A 17,742-nucleotide genomic window follows, 5' to 3' on the forward strand; every position below is an offset into this window, starting at 1 on the left:
AACGTATATAAACTTCAGTAAATAAGAGCAGAGTGTGCGAGGAGAGATTTACTTCAAGTGAAATCCTCTGCCCTCAAAGGGTTAAATGTTAACAAAGTTAAAAAGCAAAAATCAGGCTCCTATTAGTCTTGAACACTAATCTTGTTGACGGCTGAAGTGTTTCCTTATTTTATCCATATTTATTATATTGAAGGTGGGTTATATGGTGGTGACTAATGACCAAACATCTGGACCTAGTGACCCTTAAAATCCTCCAGCCATTGCTGTTCACAATTAAATACCACATGAACTAAAATGATATTTTGGCTTGACCAGGACAAATTAGTGTGGCAATGCTAAAGAAATAGCCTTGTCTTTAGTTGTAGAAATCACAGGGAATAGAACTATTAAAATTTAAAAAAATAAAAAATTTTTATAAAATTTGCATATCTCATCATTATGGAGCCACAAAAGGTAAAAATGAATATTTTTAGAAGAAAATGAGTATTCTGGTGGACTGATCATAGTTGATATGAAGAACATTTGTTTCAGAAGTTTTACCTACCTCCCAGAACTTTGATTGAGCTGTGGAAAATGGGATTACTTCAGGTTAAATAATTGGCAAACCTCACTTCCAGAATAATTAATTTTATCTGCAGACAGATGGCTAAAGAGAAGAAAAGGCAAATGTCATCATCATCATAAGAATTATTCACTGAAGATGAATGAGTTTGTCTTCTTACAGGTAGAAGGGCAGGGAGGCAACAACAATAAAGATGGAATTTTTCAGACAGAAACACAAGAGAGAAAGTAACTTACACGAGAATCTCTGAGGTTGTGTAAGAACCCAAGGGAAGGGCCTCACAGGAAGCTCTATTTGAGTTCTACAAAATTTGTCTAGTTTTCTGTCCTCTGGCTAAGAAAGGAGGTGGAGAGCTGCTGGGGAAAGTTTGGCAGAAGTGCAGAACTCAGCTCCTCTGATTGAGTCCTTGAGAGACGGCATCTTCATAATTTGACTTCAATATTCAAATGTATCTCCTGTTGCCCTAGGAGAACCCTGTAAGTAGATGGTATGAAACTTTTAATAAAAAAAAAATCAGAGAACAAATGTACTGATCATATCAACACATAGCCTCTCCTGATGAATCCATGCCTCCTATCTAAAATAAGAGCACAAAAATACAGACAGAACACAAAGCAAAAAATAATCAGCCCTCAAATTTCATGATAGTCTGGGGTGAACACCAAAAGAATTCAGATAAAAAAGTAAAAGAATCACAGGGAATTATATAAACTATATCTGAAGAAAAATATTCAGACATAACTACCCACATTAAATATTGGAAAGATGGAAAGAAAAACACTGACTACTATGGAAAAAAAATGCCACCATAATTTAAGACGATAAAATGCAATACAAGCTTAAAAACATTTCTTATGGAATTTACACAAATACTGAAAAAGATTTTCTTTAAAAATACTTTCAAATTCAGATGATATACTACTGCTAAGTCACTTCAGTCGTGTCCGACTCTGTGCGACCCCATAGACGGCAGCCCACCAGGCTTCCCCGTCCCTGGGATTCTCCAGGCAAGAACACTGGAGTGGGTTGCCATTGCCTTCTCCAGTGCATGAAAGTGAAAAGTGAAAGTGAAGTCGCTTAGTCGTGTCCGACTCTAGCGACCCCATGGACTGCAGCCTCCCAGGCTCCTCCATCCATGGGATTTTCTAGGTAAAAGTACTGGAGTGGGGTGCCATTGCCTTCTCCGAGATGATATACTAAGAAAGATGAAATCAATAAAACAAAAATTAAATCAACATTAAGATAATGAAACCTCAGACAGACATATGTTGAAATGGTGGAATTAGGAAAACAAATTGAGAATCAAAACATATCATTACAGAATGAACAAATAAGTGACTATTAGGGAAAAAATAAATAAATATGCATATCTAAAACCTAAAATAATGACATTAAAAAAAGACATAGAAAGTAGTTAGTAAAAGTGTTAGTCACTCAGCTATGTCCAACTCTTTGCAACCCCATGGACTATAGCCTGCCAGGCTCCTCTGTCCAAGGGATTTCCCAAGCAACAACACTGGTGTGGGTAGCCATTCCTTTCTCCAGGGGATCTTCTTGACCCAGGGATTGAATCTGGGTCTTCAGCTTTGCAGGCAGATTCTTTGCTGTCTGAGCCACCAGGGAAGCCTGGTGGAGGGGGGGAGGGGAACAACAGCTAAAGATAGTTTATATTGGGCACAGAATTAAAACTAAACTTCTAGGAGATGTCCCTAATGTTACTGAACTAGAGAATGAATCATTTAATACAGTTGACCCTTGACAATACAGATTTGAATTGCAAAGTCCACTTACACTTATTCACAGACTTTTTTTCAATGGTAAACACTATAGTACTGCAATGGCACCCCACTCCAGTGCTCTTGCCTGGAGAATCCCAGGGGCGGAGGAGCCTGGTGGGCTGCAGTCCATGGGGTCGCTAAGAGTCGGACACGACTGAGCGACTTCACTTTCACTTTTATGCATTGGAGAAGGCAATGGCACCCCACTCCAGTACTCTTGCCTGGAAAATCCCATAGGCGGAGGAGCCTGGAAGGCTGCAGTCCATGGCGTCGCTGAGGGTCGGACACGACTGAGCGACTTCACTTTCACTTTTCACTTTCATGCACTGGAGAAGGAACTGGCAACCCATTCCAGTGTTCTTGCCTGGAGAATCCCAGGGACGGGGGAGCCTGGTGGGCTGCCGTCTATGGGGTCGCACAGAGTCGGACACGACTGAAGCGACTTAGCAGCAGCAGCAGCAGCCGCAGTTGGTTGAATCTTCGAATGGATACAGAGGGCTGCCTAAGTTATACACAGATTTTTTACCGTGCAGAAGGTCAGTGCTCTTAATCTACATATTGTTCAAGGGTCAACTATATATCAAACAAGAATGGCAGATTTTCAAAGACAAATCTATAGAAACAGGACAAATAAGAGGGTAACTCAAGAAATCCTATAATCCCAGATAAAACAGGTAGATAAACAAAACATTATAATTGTACATAGTTGTAAATAAGATTGATCCAAATATATGTATGAAAAAATATTGTGGCACTAAAGTAAGACTTCTTGTTATTTTATAACATTTCCCAAAAATAGTATATTTTGGATAACATTCTCATATATATATATAGAGAGAGAGGAATATATTTATGTTTGTGAATATACTTAATATTCAGAATAGACAGACAATATCCAAAATGAAATCACCACATACACAAAATATATGATAAGAGCTAAACTTAGGTCTTAGATGAAAAATTTAGAGCTTTACAGATTAATGCTATTTAATTTGATATATAATAATGCAGAAGAGTAAACATTTAATACAACAAAATAGATCACAAAATAAACCTAACAGAAGATTAACAAAGGGAACAAATAGAGTTAAAAGCAGCAATACATTAACAAATAGAAAAAATACAGTGAAGAACCAAATTTTTTAGATAAAATAATGTATATAAAGAAACAAAACATAGTTACACAATCATAAAACCTGGAAAGTAAAAAGGCACAGACACAGAGGTAAACCATTTTTAGTGCCCTATTTTGCAAAAGTAAAGGTAAATGAATGCAGAAACAGAAGAAATGGAAGATCTTCTGCAATAAAAGCCAAAGTACATAATTAACTTGAAGAAGGAAACGGCAACCCACTCCAGTACTCTTGCCTAGAGAATTCCACAGACAGAGGAGCCTGGTGGGCTACAGTCCATGGCATTACAGAGTCAGACACTGAGCGACTAACACTACTACATAATTAACTAAAAAACAAAAACAAAATAACAACACCAAAGTGATCCTAGAAAAGAGAACACTGAGCAAACAATTACCCATGGAAACAAATTGCCATGGGTTAATATTCCATGCAGTGTCAGTCTTAGATAATTTCCCAGGTAACTTTTCTTCTTCAATCCTTTAAGGAATAGACAATGCTGATATTTAGTGTGTTCCATAACACGGAGATGAGTAAGTATAACATAACTCTGAACATAAATCCACATACAGATTTTTAAAAATTTACGGAAAATTTACACATGAGAATGTCTTATATGATCTCTCCTATTGTCTAGTATCAGTTTTCAAATAACAAAATTACTCCCTTTAAGTCATCTGTCCTAACTCATGAGTGTAAGGTACAGCAGTAGTTTAGAAGCTGTAATTATTTTTCACAGCCCATACCATTTCTCCCATCACAAGCTCACAAGCTGGCTCAAATTTGTTTAACATCAAAAGAAAAATGAATCCCAAGTGAATAGTCCTTCCTTCTAGTGGTTTTCATTTGGAGATTACACACACACACACCACTGCATATGAATATGTGAAACTGATGATTATTGCATCAAGTTCAAGTCAGTATGTCAAATCAACAAATATTTGTTCAATACCCATTCCTCTCTAAGTAGTTTACAATCTGTAAAGAACCAATTGGAGAACATTTAAAAAGAATGCATCCTCAAAAGGTATTTTTTTTACAGTAGAGATTGTAAATGACATGTAAATTGAGATAAGAGAAATATCAAATTATCTACAAAGGTCGATATCTTTATTAAAAGAAAATAATGAATTCCTAAAATTTTAAATCCCTATCCCAAAATAACTCTATTTTGATCAGGTAGTAAATCACACATGGAGAATAACAATGTGGTAAAAAAAAAAAACTAAAATTAGTCATGGGAAATCTCCAATTTTTGAAATGCGGTTATATTTTCTCAATAAATGAGTTGAGCAGACACCATTTGTTGATAAGCATCATATGGGAGAATGGAGTGGTTTGCCATGGTCAGAAAGTAAATCAATCATAGGTTTGAAAATAGAATCCACATGTGCAGACTTGCAGAGCTGGTTGAGCCACTGGCCAACACTCTCTCATCACACTATATTAGCTCCATTTCTGTCCAGGAGAAGATCGTTAATGGTGAGTCTGATTAAACCATGAAACTCAATCCCAAGGGGACTGACAAAGACACCATCTCATGTGTCATTTAAAGTAACTTTAGGACCTGGATGATGTCATTTGGTGTTAAGAAGTAAATAAAGGGCTTGATTATCCTGAGATATTTACTAAATCCATCAAACTTGAGTAAGCCACTTTAAGGATGTTTTTTATTTTTTTCCGGAATCAGACATCACTGTCACCCAGCACCATGCAGTACAATAGTCTGTTTTTACTCAGGAATTTTTTTTTTGAGAAGGGCACCAAATTGTTGGTGTGCTGGAACTACAACAAAAATATGTGTTTGCCTGTATTCCTAGGATGCTGCTGCTACTACTGTTAAGTCACTTCAGTCGTGTCCGACTCTGTGCGACCCCATAGACGGCAGCCCACCAGGCTCCCCCGTCCCTGGGATTCTCCAGGCAAGAACACTGGAGTGGGTTGCCAAGGATACACTTCACTTCTTTCTTTCTTTCATTCATCCATTCATTTCTTCATCTCTTAAATGTAAATAAACCAAGTACTCACTTTGTTCCAAGTCCTGTCATAGAAGAGGCAATTTCTACATCACAGTGTAGTGACAGACACAGACATGATGTAATAATGCAGACTCTTCTGGTTGCAGATGATGAAAACTCAGCCTAAACTAGCTGAGAGTAATGTCCATTAGCAAGCATACCTGGAATATCCAGGGGGTACAAATGGCTTCAGCCAAAGCTAAAATCCTGGCACTAAAATAGCATTTTACTGTTCATTCTCTTCCTCTTGATTTCTTTATTGTTCTTTACTTTTTAATAACTTCACTCTCAGGCATGCTTCCTATAAATGGGGGAAAATCCGACCCTCAAATTTACATGATGCCTAGCAATTGCAGTCTCAGAAAAGAGGCCTTTCTTTTCAGGTGTCAATATCAATTTTAAACTGGAATCTGGCTTTTACCACTTGGGTCATTTGTTCTTCCTCAGTTATTCATTGTGGCCAGAGGAATTTTGTATTATTCAAATTCACTTGTGTGTCTATCCTGTGAGTAGGAAGGTGGAATCAGTTCAGCCTGAACTGTAGCGACCAAAATGAGGAGAAATAATTTTCCAAAAAGTATCTAAATAGGTAAAATATGTTTGTGATGAATATTTTAAGGATATGCTATGTAACTTAGGTATTACTATAGAAATAGAGAAGAGCTTAATCAGAGCACAAAGGAATTGGTGTCAGGATTTCTAGAGGGATGGGAGGAGTCAAGAAAGGCTTACGAGACTAGTTAAATTTAGGCCTGAGTTTTAAAATATAAAGAAGATGTTTAATTTTTATACCATTATAGTAAGACATGCAAGAAGAGACAGCAAGAAGACAGACCTTAAGTGGAAAGTAAAGAAGGTTTAAACAGCCTGGGAAGGTATTTGTTATGAACTCAAGACAACAAAACCTGGTAAAGTTTTAATCCACAGGCTGACCAGTTCAATTCAGTTCAGTTGCTCAGTTGTGTCCAACTCTTTGCAACCCCATGGACTGCAGCACGCCAGGCCTCCCTGTCCATCCCCAACTCCCGGAGTCTACTCAAACCCATGTCCATCGAGTCAGTGATGCCCTCCAACTATCTCATCTCATCCTCTGTAATCCCCTTTCTCCTCCCGCCTTCAATCTTTCCCAGCATCAGGGTCTTTTCCAATGAGTCAGTTCTTCACATCAGGTGGCCAAAGTATTGGAGTTTCAGCTTCAGCATCAGTCCTTTCAATGAATATTCAGGACTGATTTCCTTGGTAGTAGTTATTCAATAAAAGTTTGTTGAGTGAATAAAAGTTAAACAATTTTCAAATCAAGTATGAAATTATGGAGGAGATAGAATGAACATTTGCCAATTATGATGATATTTTGCAAAATTAAAGATGAGGACTTTGGAAGAATTTGAGGTTTAATGACGTTATTTTAGTTTCTGGACAAGCTGCTAGAAGAAAATGTGAATAAGCTAATCTCTTTGTTATATTTCAGCATCCAGCAGGACATGTAGACATAGTCTTCTCCTTGAAAGGAAAAAATCATTTTAGATGACACAGAATGCTAGTGAAATCTAGAGGCCACCCGATGTCTAAACGTTTATTTCCTTTTCCTATTGAGTTAATTTTTAGCCCAATTAGGACTTTTCCAATGTTATAAAATCTTTTGACCTTATTCTCTTATTGTCTTCTCTCTTCTCATTATCTTCCAACATTTTCACTTCTCTGTCAAGTCACCTAGCTTATGACTAAGGAGAGATATCCTTCCAATAATGAAGACTCTATGTTATGCTCCCTGAAAGCAGATAGGGGTGCCTTACCTGTCATTGCTGGTAGAGGTTTAAAATATTTCGTATATTTACAATTGGAGCATCACAAAAGCTAAGTAAACTGTGCCGTTGCTGGTATAGTCCTCCTCTTACCAAAGATATCCTCTGCCCTAATCTTAACATCATGGGTGAAGAAGGGAACGGACAAAAATGAGGAGGAAGTATCCTGACCTCCTGAATTTCAAAGTTAAGAAATATATGTTTTTAAAGAATCATCGAAAAAGCAAGAGAGTTCCAGAAAAACATCTATTTCTGCTTTATTGACTATGCCAAAGCCTTTGACTGTGTGGATCACAATAAACTGTGGAAGATTATGAAAGGGATGGGAATACCAGACCACCTGACCTGCCTCTTGAGAAACCTGTATGCAGGTCAGGAAGCAACAGTTAGAACTGGACATGGAACAACAGACTGGTTCCAAATAGGAAAAGGAGTACATCAAGGCTGTATATTGTCACCTGCTTATTTAACTTCCCTTGTAGCTCAATTGGTAAAGAATCTGCCTGCAGTACAGGAGACCCGGGTTCGACCCCTGGGTTGGGAAGATCCCCTGGAGAAAGAAATGGCAAACCTCTCCAGCATCCTTGCCTGGAAAATCTCATGGACAGAGGGGCCTGGAGGGCTGCAGTCCATGGGGTTGCAAAGAGTCGGGCACGACTGAGCGACTAACAGTTACTTATTTAACTTATATGCAGAGTACATCATGAGAAATGCTGGGCTGGATGAAGCACAAGCTGGAATCAAGATTGCCGGGAGAAATATCAATAACCTCAGATATGCAGATGACACCACCCTTATGGCAGAAAGTGAAGAGGAACTAAAGAGCCTCTTGATGAAAGTGAAGGAGGAGAGTGAAAAAGTTGGGTTTGGCTCAACATTCAGAAAACGAAGATCATGGCATTTGGTCCCATCATTTCATGGGAAATAGATGGGGAAACAGTGGAAACAGTGTCAGACTTTATTTTTTTGGGCTCCAAAATCACTGCAGATGGTCATTGCAGCCATGAAATTAAAAGACACTTACTCCTTGGAAGGAAAGTTATGACCAACCTAGACAGCATATTAAAAAGCAGAGACATTACTTTGTCAACAAAGGTCTGTCTAGTCAAGGCTATGGTTTTTCCAGTGGTCATGTATGGATGTGAGAGTTGGACTGTGAAGAAAGCTGAGTGCCAAAGAATTGATGCTTTTGAACTGTGGTGTTGGAGAAGACTCTTGAGAGTCCCTTGGACTGCAAGGAGATCCAACTAATCCATCCTAAAGGAGATCAGTCCTGGGTGTTCATTGGAAGGACTGATGCTAAAGCTGAAACTCTAATACTTTGGCTACCTCATGCGAAGAGTTGACTCATTGGAAAAGACCCTGATGCTGGGAGGGATTGGGGGCAGGAGGAAAAGGGGATGACAGAAGATGAAATGGCTGGATGGCATCACCGACTCGATGGACATGGGTTTGGGTGAACTCCGGGAATTGGTGATGGACAGGGAGGCCTGGCGTGTTGCAACTCATGGGGTTTCAAAGAGTCGGACATTACTGAGCAACTGAACTGACTGACTGACTGACTGATGGTGAATTAAGAGTGTATTTTCTTCAATATTTATTAGCCATTTCCTATTCCATCATACGTGTGCATATTCTCCTAATAAAAATTACTAGTTAGTTCACTCAGTCGTGTCTGACTCTTTGTGACCCCATGAATTGCAGCACGCCAGGCCTCCCTTTCCATCACCAACTCCCGGAGTTCACTCAAACTTATGTCCATAGTGTCAGTGATGCCATCCAGCCATCTCATCCTCTGTCATCCCCTTCTCCTCCTGCCCCCAATCCCTCCCAGCATCAGGGTCTTTTCCAATGAGTCAACTCTTCGCATGAGGTGGCCAAAGTACTAGAGTTTCAGCTTTAGCATCAGTCTTTTCAATGAACACCCAGGACTGATCTCCTTTAGAATGGACTGGTTGGATCTCCTTTCCATCCAAGGGACTACATATTATTAAATCCCATAATAAAAATTTACTTAAGATCTTTTCCTTGATATTAGACATCTTCCAATATTCTATTAAAATCAAGGTGTGCTCATTAGTAGAACTGAAATATTTTATCACTGAACCTATGAGTAGAATGAAGAAAGGGACAACATAAATAAATACATAAAATTTCAGAATCCTTTGTCTGAACCAGGCAAATGCATTGTTAGACATTTCTCAGATATCAAGTCTGAGTGAAAGAAAACAATTACAGGACAGCAATTGTTTGGATTTGCAATATCCTTTGTGACTTGAAGTATAAAACTAAGTACAAGGAAATATGCGTAGTGGTTATGGCACTGAGATTTAAATTAACCCAAAATATATTTGATTTCGAGTCTCACCACATTTTTATACTAGTTTTACTTTGGGCAAATCAGTTAAATTTTCTGAAATTCATTTTCATTATTAGTAAAATAGGAGTAAGTTATGAGGACAATTGTGAAAATTAAATGAGAAAATATGTGTGAACTAATTAGGTCTTGTACATAATAAATCGGTGCTCCATAAATATAACTATTATCTGAGAAATCTGCCTTTGAGCAAACAGAATAGTTCCCAGGTGATACCAAAATCAAAGGGAGGTAACAATATATATAAACAAAGAGGGTGTTGCTTTTAAAAGCAGTTCCTCAGCCATAGACATTCTGAGAAGGAATTTCACTGGCAGTGCTCATTTACTTACAGCTAGGGGACAGGAGAAAAGGATATGAGCTGTTTAGTCAGAAGGCTGGTATGTGTTTGATGTGGAGGTCAGCACATTTGATTGACGTAGAGCGAGTCCAGTGCACGTTGGATGGTCTCTACATCACATGCAAAGTGGTGCCAAAACTGAGCTTCTTTCAAAGCACAATTCCCATTCCCCACCCATAATCTCCAGAGAATGGTTAGATAATCTATATTTTTTAGCAAGCTCTTGAGTGTATGATCCAGATGCTGCCAATGTAATTCTCTCTGTTCTGATTTTGTGCTTCACCCTGAATTTTGGTTTGGATCCCAATGTTAGTCTCTCAAATACAGAAAATGAGCTGGTCACATGGGCAAGGTTTTCAATTTCCCACACAACTGTGTATTTCTTGCTGTAGATAGATAATTGTCACTCTGGTTTACCCAGAGTTTACTGTGAACAAGATTAATATATTTGCTTTAAACCACTTCTGGTGTGGTGACTAAAATTTCTACACTTTTTAATTATGAAGATTGTATAACTCCCTTAGGGAACTGTCAAACTGTGAGGCCTTTTAGAAAGTCACAAAGCTGGCTGAACCCAGTCTCACCATAGTTGCCTTATCCCCAAAGACCAGCAGTGCGGGCCACAGTGACTCCATGTCCTGTGTTTACAGACACGCACTTTCAGTTAGTGTAGTTAAGAGTCACTCAATATCAGGGTCTACTGGGCTGACCTATTCATTCAGTGTCTGGTTGGATGGATATTACAGAATTTGCTGTCTTTTCTTTGTCTCTAAAGTAGGCTTTGTGTGGCGCCAAGCAGTCCGCTGAGAAGTGGAACTTTATTTCACATGGTTAACTTTGCTGCATCAGGTCTTGGTGATTTGGTCCGAGTCTCCATGTATGTATTGCCTTCTTAGGAAAAAAAAGAGGAATTTTTCTCTCATTTGCTTTTTTAAAAAAAACAAAAAAAACCCCCAATGAACTCAAGACCATTAAATAATGCTTAAAAATAATCCTGCTGCCTCAGCAAGCAATCCCCATATTGTCAGCACAAGACTCTGGTGGACCACATGACCATGTAGACTGGTGGGAGTTCAGAGTCTTTCACTGACCACTGTAAGCAAGGCTTGTAGTCTTTCTTCATTCCAGATCCCTAAGAGACTAAGGTTTCTTCTGAAGACAGTATCACTTGCTTCTCTTTTCATCTGTAAAGGGCCATTGCCCTAATGTTTAGTTAAAACCAAACTCTTTTAAGCATGGCGATGCCAACTCTGGAAAGTATCAAAAAGTAAAGATTAACGTAAAGATTATACCACTATAAATATATTTATGTCCCAAACTCTTGAAGTTCCCTAAATTAACTTTGGTATTTCTGGTGTGACCACATACGTAACTTCACTTCCCCCACTTGGTGCTTATGACTGACGGGATCAAGTTATAGATGAAACTTTTAAAAAAACATCTAAGTTTTTCTCATGAGCATGTAAGGTGTCTCGCAGCAGGCTGCCAATAACCCCAAAGCAGCATAGCAAACAGGCACTCAAGCTGGGCTTCTAAGATTTCGTTTCCCTTTAAAACTTGTTTTAATGCTCAGTTTAATGTTTTTGGGAAGTGTCTCAAACAGAATGACGTTCCCTTGGATTTGAGCTCTTCTAAGTGAGACCTGAGTGGAGATTGTTATAAACCAGCTGATAGGAGGCTGAGACGATGCCTCTTTGCAGCTGTGCAGTCCAGGGTGGAGAGTAAACCTCTTCCCCACTGCATTCTCTTGAGTGGTTAGTGGTAGAGCAATGTACTCGAGGTCCAAGGAGAATAGGGACTCATCTCTATTGCAATTCATGTTAGTATGCACCGAGCTTGTATTTATAAACTGTGGTTTTGTTAGAAGACAATAAACAGAGGCTTTTCAGAACAGTGCCACTGCATCTTTCAGCCCCAAGGAGAGTGGTATGTGTGTGTGTATGTATGTGTGCTGCATGTACACAAGCTCATGCCCTTAACCTCTGTTCCCAGAACAGTGCCAAGCATGGTGGGGTGCTTAACAGTTTTATTAGGTTTTATGTTGTCTCTGTAAGGGTTGCCTCATTGATTGTTCCTAACAGCCTAGAAAGAAAGGCCTGATTAGCCCTATTTCATAGAAAAGGCAAAGGGAAATGAAATGACTTGTCCTGGAAGCTGAGCTGATATTTGACGAACTCTGTCTTATTTCAGTGTTTAGATACATTTGATGTTATCTCTGGGTATGGTAAAGACCAAGCCTCTGAAACTAAAAAATATTTTATGAAAAGAATTCTACACGCCAAACTCTGGAATAAAGGAAACCGAATCTTTTCCACTGAAGGTTGCTGGTGCCAGGGAATATAGCAGAATTCTTGTGAACGATTTGTACAGTATCTTTATGATAGGAATCACAACACAAAATATGAGAGTTTCCCTCAGAATGTGAGTGAATAGAGAAAAATATCACTGACTTTCAGATGAATAAACATACTGTTTTACATTTCACTGATTAAACATGGAAATGCCTGTAGGAAGTTCATAAGTTTATCAAAATTGAGGAAATTTTTCTTTAAATGGAAAATACACATATATTATATTGCTCTATTATTAAAATATTTATTTAAATTTTAATTGAAGACAGATGCAATTTATAGTTTCACTTGCATAAAATAAGCTTAGTGCCCAAATGGATTAATATATAATGAAAGAAAAGAGATGTATTTGCAATATGCAAGTTATACATTTTTAAAGCTATTTCTAGTATGAGGTTATTTTTTATTTAAATTAAAATTTTTATTTAATCTTAATGATTCTAATAATCAATAAAAACTAAAGCTAAATTAAAATATATATTCACAAATTTATTTGCAATAGCATTATGAGCATCGTCCGTGCTTGTTTTCTGTTATATCTGTGGAAGTAGGTACCTGGATGATTCCCTCTGTACCTGTTTTTCTGACGCTGCCTTGATGATGAGCCTAAAATGTTATTTAGATACAGTGCAGGTGGCAACTGGGAAAGGAAAATTCTGCCAGTGGCAAACGGTCAGTGGGTCGGGAATGCTCGATCTTTCAACAGCACATGTGTCTGTCTACTTGTTTGAAGTTCTAAACATCTATTAATACTATTTTTATCCAACTCTCCTTTGTCTTAAAAGGCAACCTTTTTCTCTATTTGTAAAGGATATTTAAATCTTCATAAAATCAAGAGTTTTGAATTAAAGATAATTCAAAGATGTTTAATTCATTATACAACTTGTTTTTTAAATTTCATTATTCAATCTATTGCTGATGTCATCCCATATTGCAAAACATTTGTGATTCTCTCATTAAAAAGTAATAAAAATAGAACTTCAAAGCTATCTCCAAAAACTAATAGTTAACAAATGTACTAAGTATATTACTTACTATAAGGTCACAAGAGCCCAGTGAGATGAATATTATCATCTCAAATTTACATTGAGGGAACTAAATTTCAGAGATGACATACATTTAAAAAGACTGAAATCAGCGTGATTTGCCCAAGGCCCCTGAGGCAGAATTGGGATAAGATTAAAAAAAAAAATTTTTGGTTCAGGGAATTTCCTGGCAGTCCAATGGTTAGGACTCAGCGCTACCATTGCCATAAGAGCGGGTTTGATCTTTTGTCAGGAAAATAAGATTCTGCAAGTGGCTTGGCGTGACCAAAAATTTAAATAAAGAAAGATTTTAGTTCAGTGCTTTTTTCATACAAAAATATAGAGAAGTTTCCAAATATTTCATTAAAAAAGAAATCAGAAATTATCATTGATTGAAACTCACTTAGAGATTAAAAAATCATAACAAACACATTATGAACAGAACAATGGAAAATAGATTTCCCAAGGCTTAAATGTTAAGAAATCTTTGAAAATGCATTGTGTACAGTGACAGGAAAGCAAAAGGAATATAAAATCTTTACCTTCAGTCACATCAACCTCTTTTTATAATAGTCAATTTTGAGGTCAAGAAGGTCACCATTGTGATGGCACAACAGTGTAAAGGCAGAAACCTGTCTCATTTCTTACTGTTCTGTCCCTTTTATGTCCTGCTAGATGTTGAGAGATGGTGATAAACAACACTTACCCCAACAGTAGGCCAATGGCACTGTCTGCAAGACTCTGGACCTAGAGATTCTGGAAAGGACTCCAGGTAGAGGCTGGAGGAGACACAGCAGAATTCAAGTATCAGAAGTTCAGTCAGTTCAATCGCTCAGTCATGTCCAACTCTTTGCGACCCCATGGACTGCAGCACGCCAGGCCTCCCTGTCCATCACCAACTCCCGGAGTTTACTCAAATTCATGTCCCTTGAGTCAGTGATGCTATCCAACTATCTCATCCTCTGTGGTCCCCTTCTCCTCCTGCCCTCAATCTTTCCCAGCATCAGGATCTTTTCAGATGAGTCAGTTCTTCGCATCAGATGGCCAAAGTATTGGAGATTCAGCTTCAGCATCAGTTCTTCCAATGAATATTCAGGACTGATCTCCTTTAAGATGGACTGGTTGGATCTCTTTGCAGTCCAAGGGACTCTCAAGAGTCTTCTCCAACACCACAGTTCAAAAACATCAATTCTTCGGTGCTCAGCTTTCTTTATAGTCCAACTCTCACATCCAAACATGACTACTGGAAAAACCATAGCTTTGACTAGACAGACCTTTGTTGGCAAAGTAATGTCTCTGCTTTTTAACATGCTGTCAAGGTTGGTCATAACTTTCCTTCCAAGGAGTAAGCATCTTAATTTCATGGCTGCAGTCACCATCTGCAGTGATTTTGGAGCCCAGAAAAATAAAGTCTGACACTGTTTCCGCTGTTTCCCCATCTATTTCCCATGAAGTGATGGGACCGGATGCCATGATCTTCGTTTTCTGAATGTTGAGCTTTAAGCCAACTTTTTCACTCTCCTCTTTCACTTTCATCAAGAGGTTCTTAGCTCTTCTTCGCTTTCTGCCATAAGTGTGGCGTCATCTGTGTATCTGAGGTTATTGATATTTCTGCGGGCAATCTGGATTCCAGCTTATGCTTCTTCCAGCCCAGTGTTTGGCATGATGTACTCTGCACATAAGTTAAATAAGCAAGGTGACAATATACAACCTTGACTATCAGAAGTTAGGGACCAAGAAATAGGAGTGAAGCATCCAAGAGGGGTTCTAGAACATTTTGGAGAAGGAAATGGCAACCCACTCCAGTATTCTTGCCTGGAGAACTCCATGGAAAGAGAAACCTGGTGGGCTACAGTCCAAGGGGTCCAAAGAGTTGGGCCCAACTTAGTGACTTTCACTTCGCTTCACTAGAACATTTGCTGGTGATTAAAAATTACTCTGTTTTCTTCTTTTCTTATGTTATGCTCTCCTTCTCAACTTCATTCTTGGCTTCTCTTTTGTCCTCTTTCCTTTTCGCTTCCTCTCTGCTGCAGCAGGAGAGCTGTAGAATACTCTGGTTACTAACAACCTAATGACATCTGGGGCACAGGGCACTCTTCTCAGGCTTCCCCTCTCCTCAACTGTCAGGGCAGCCATGTCCCACTGCTCCATGGGCTTCTAGAAGGAGATAAGCAGAAAGAAATGGTGTTAGACAGTTGTGGTGGGTTGCAGTAGACTTGTTAGACATCAGTCGGGTCATGTTCCCCATCAGATGGGTAAGGTAAGTGTTACACTTTACAATAACACATAGGGTAAGCCCCTTGGCTGGCCAGTTGAGGTAGCTATCAGTAAGTAGCCAACACAGATGTGTGTAGTAGTCAGAAATTAATTGCCATATATATTTTATATCTTATGTAAATATCTTTATATCACTAAGAGATAAGAACAAAATCAAATACACACACACACATGCACCAAAGAAAAAAAACACAAGAATTTTTTTACTTATTGGCTAACTGTTAACCAGATGCAAGAGACATGGGATTGATCCATGGGTTGGAAATATCCCTTGGAGTTGGAAAGGGCAATCCACTCCAATATTCTTGCTTGGAATATTCCATGGATCGAGGAGCCTGGTGGGCAACATTCAATGGGGTTGCAAAGAGTCAGGCATGAATGAACACGGCACAGCACAGCAATTGACTAACTAGGGATTTTTTTTTTAACGTAAATATAAAGCATTTTTAGATAAAAAAAAATTATATATGTCCTTTTGATATATGTTCTTGGAAAGGCCAAGGTTATTATCCCCAACATCCAGATAAGGAGACTGATATGCAAAGTGGCTGCAGCACTTATCTGGGTTGACAGGTAGTCAGTTTGAATAAATAAGATTTCTTAATATAGCATTTTGTTTTTACTTATACCAGAATAGAAATGAATTTGTTTCCCAATTTCCTGTTTACTAATTTCGATGGTATGCATCTGAGTGTCATAGAAACAGTTATATCTCAAGAGATATATAAACACTTTTATCTCAAGAGATATATATCAGAACTTTCAGCAGTTCTCCTGAGTCATATTTCCAACCACTTTTAGGGTATTGCCACTGAACTGTTTGCCACTGCATTAAGTTTATCAAGTCCTAACTGCATCATATCTCTCACAGATACTATTATTCTTCTAGTCATCTGAATGAGACTAGAAATTTTGGAGACATCTTTTACTCATTCTGCTCCTTCATCATCTAATTACAATCTGTCCCCAAGAGTTATCATACCTTCATCTTTGCCTCCCCTGCTGGATTCCCTCAGCTACCTCACTACTAGGGGTTTTCATCACCTCAGGCTTAAATTACTGAAAGAGCCTTCAGGATGACTCCCTTGCCTACACTCCATCATCTGCCACTCTGGCCTCAGATCAGTGGCCCGTCAATATGCACAGCCACTAGCGAGTCCAAACACTTCTTCTGGGATTTGGGACCTTTCTAATCTAAGTTTATTTTCTAGGAAAGTCTTAACTTTTACTCTCAGCTCAAGGGAAGCCATTTTCCATACATTCTCCTGCACAAAGTCACCTTCTTTCTCCTTCAAAACTTTAGCTTGAATACTTTGTCTTTCTTCTTTCTTATCTCTCTTTTATTAAAACTGTAACCACACTTGGAGGGCCACCTCAAAAGCATTGTCCCCCATCTTCTATGATCAAGGAAGTTCATAATGATGTTTCCATTTTCTGAATTCACATGATTCTCATCAGTATCATTTGCTTTGGTCCTTCATTGTGCTCTAATGGATATGGTGTGTTTATTTTACCAAAGAGACTATACATACTTATTGTGCTTCCCTGGTGGCTCAGAGGTTAAAGCGTCTGCCTGGAATGCGGGAGACCCAGGTTCGATCCCTGGGCCGGGAAGATCCCCTGGAGAAGGAAATGGCAACCTGCTCCAGTATTCTTGCCTGGAGAATCCCATGGAGGGAGGAGCCTGGTAGGCTACAGTCCATGGGGTTGCAAAGAGTCGGACACGACTGAGCAACTTCATTTCAATGTTAATTGCACTTTTCATAGCACCAAAACAATTCAAGTCACATAGAAGTGATATTATACTACTTGGCTAATTCACTGCTGCTGCTGCTGCTAAGTCGCTTCAGTCCTGTCCAACTCTGTGCGACCCCATGGACTGTAGCCCACCAGGCTCCTCCATCCATGGGATTTTCCAGGCAAGAGTACTGGAGTGGGGTGCCATTGCCTTCTCCAGGCTAAGTCACTAAACGTACATTATTATTTTTTATAAGCAGGTAAGAAAAGCTGGCAAGGTACCCCTCAGTATCAAATATCTCAGAGGTCAGTGACTTCTTTAGATTTTACAAGTCTAACCAT

General features: G+C 38.8%; 1 non-coding gene across 1 annotated transcript; it reads left to right on the top strand.

Moving 5' to 3' along the window:
* Positions 1-17,205: 17,205 nt before the first annotated feature.
* TRNAS-GGA lies at positions 17,206-17,277 on the top strand. The gene has a single exon. It is a non-coding gene; the product is annotated as a tRNA-Ser (tRNA).
* Positions 17,278-17,742: the final 465 nt, after the last annotated feature.

The sequence above is a fragment of the Bubalus bubalis genome, chromosome 8, assembly GCF_019923935.1.
Source record: "Bubalus bubalis isolate 160015118507 breed Murrah chromosome 8, NDDB_SH_1, whole genome shotgun sequence".
Classification (NCBI taxonomy): domain Eukaryota; kingdom Metazoa; phylum Chordata; class Mammalia; order Artiodactyla; family Bovidae; genus Bubalus; species Bubalus bubalis.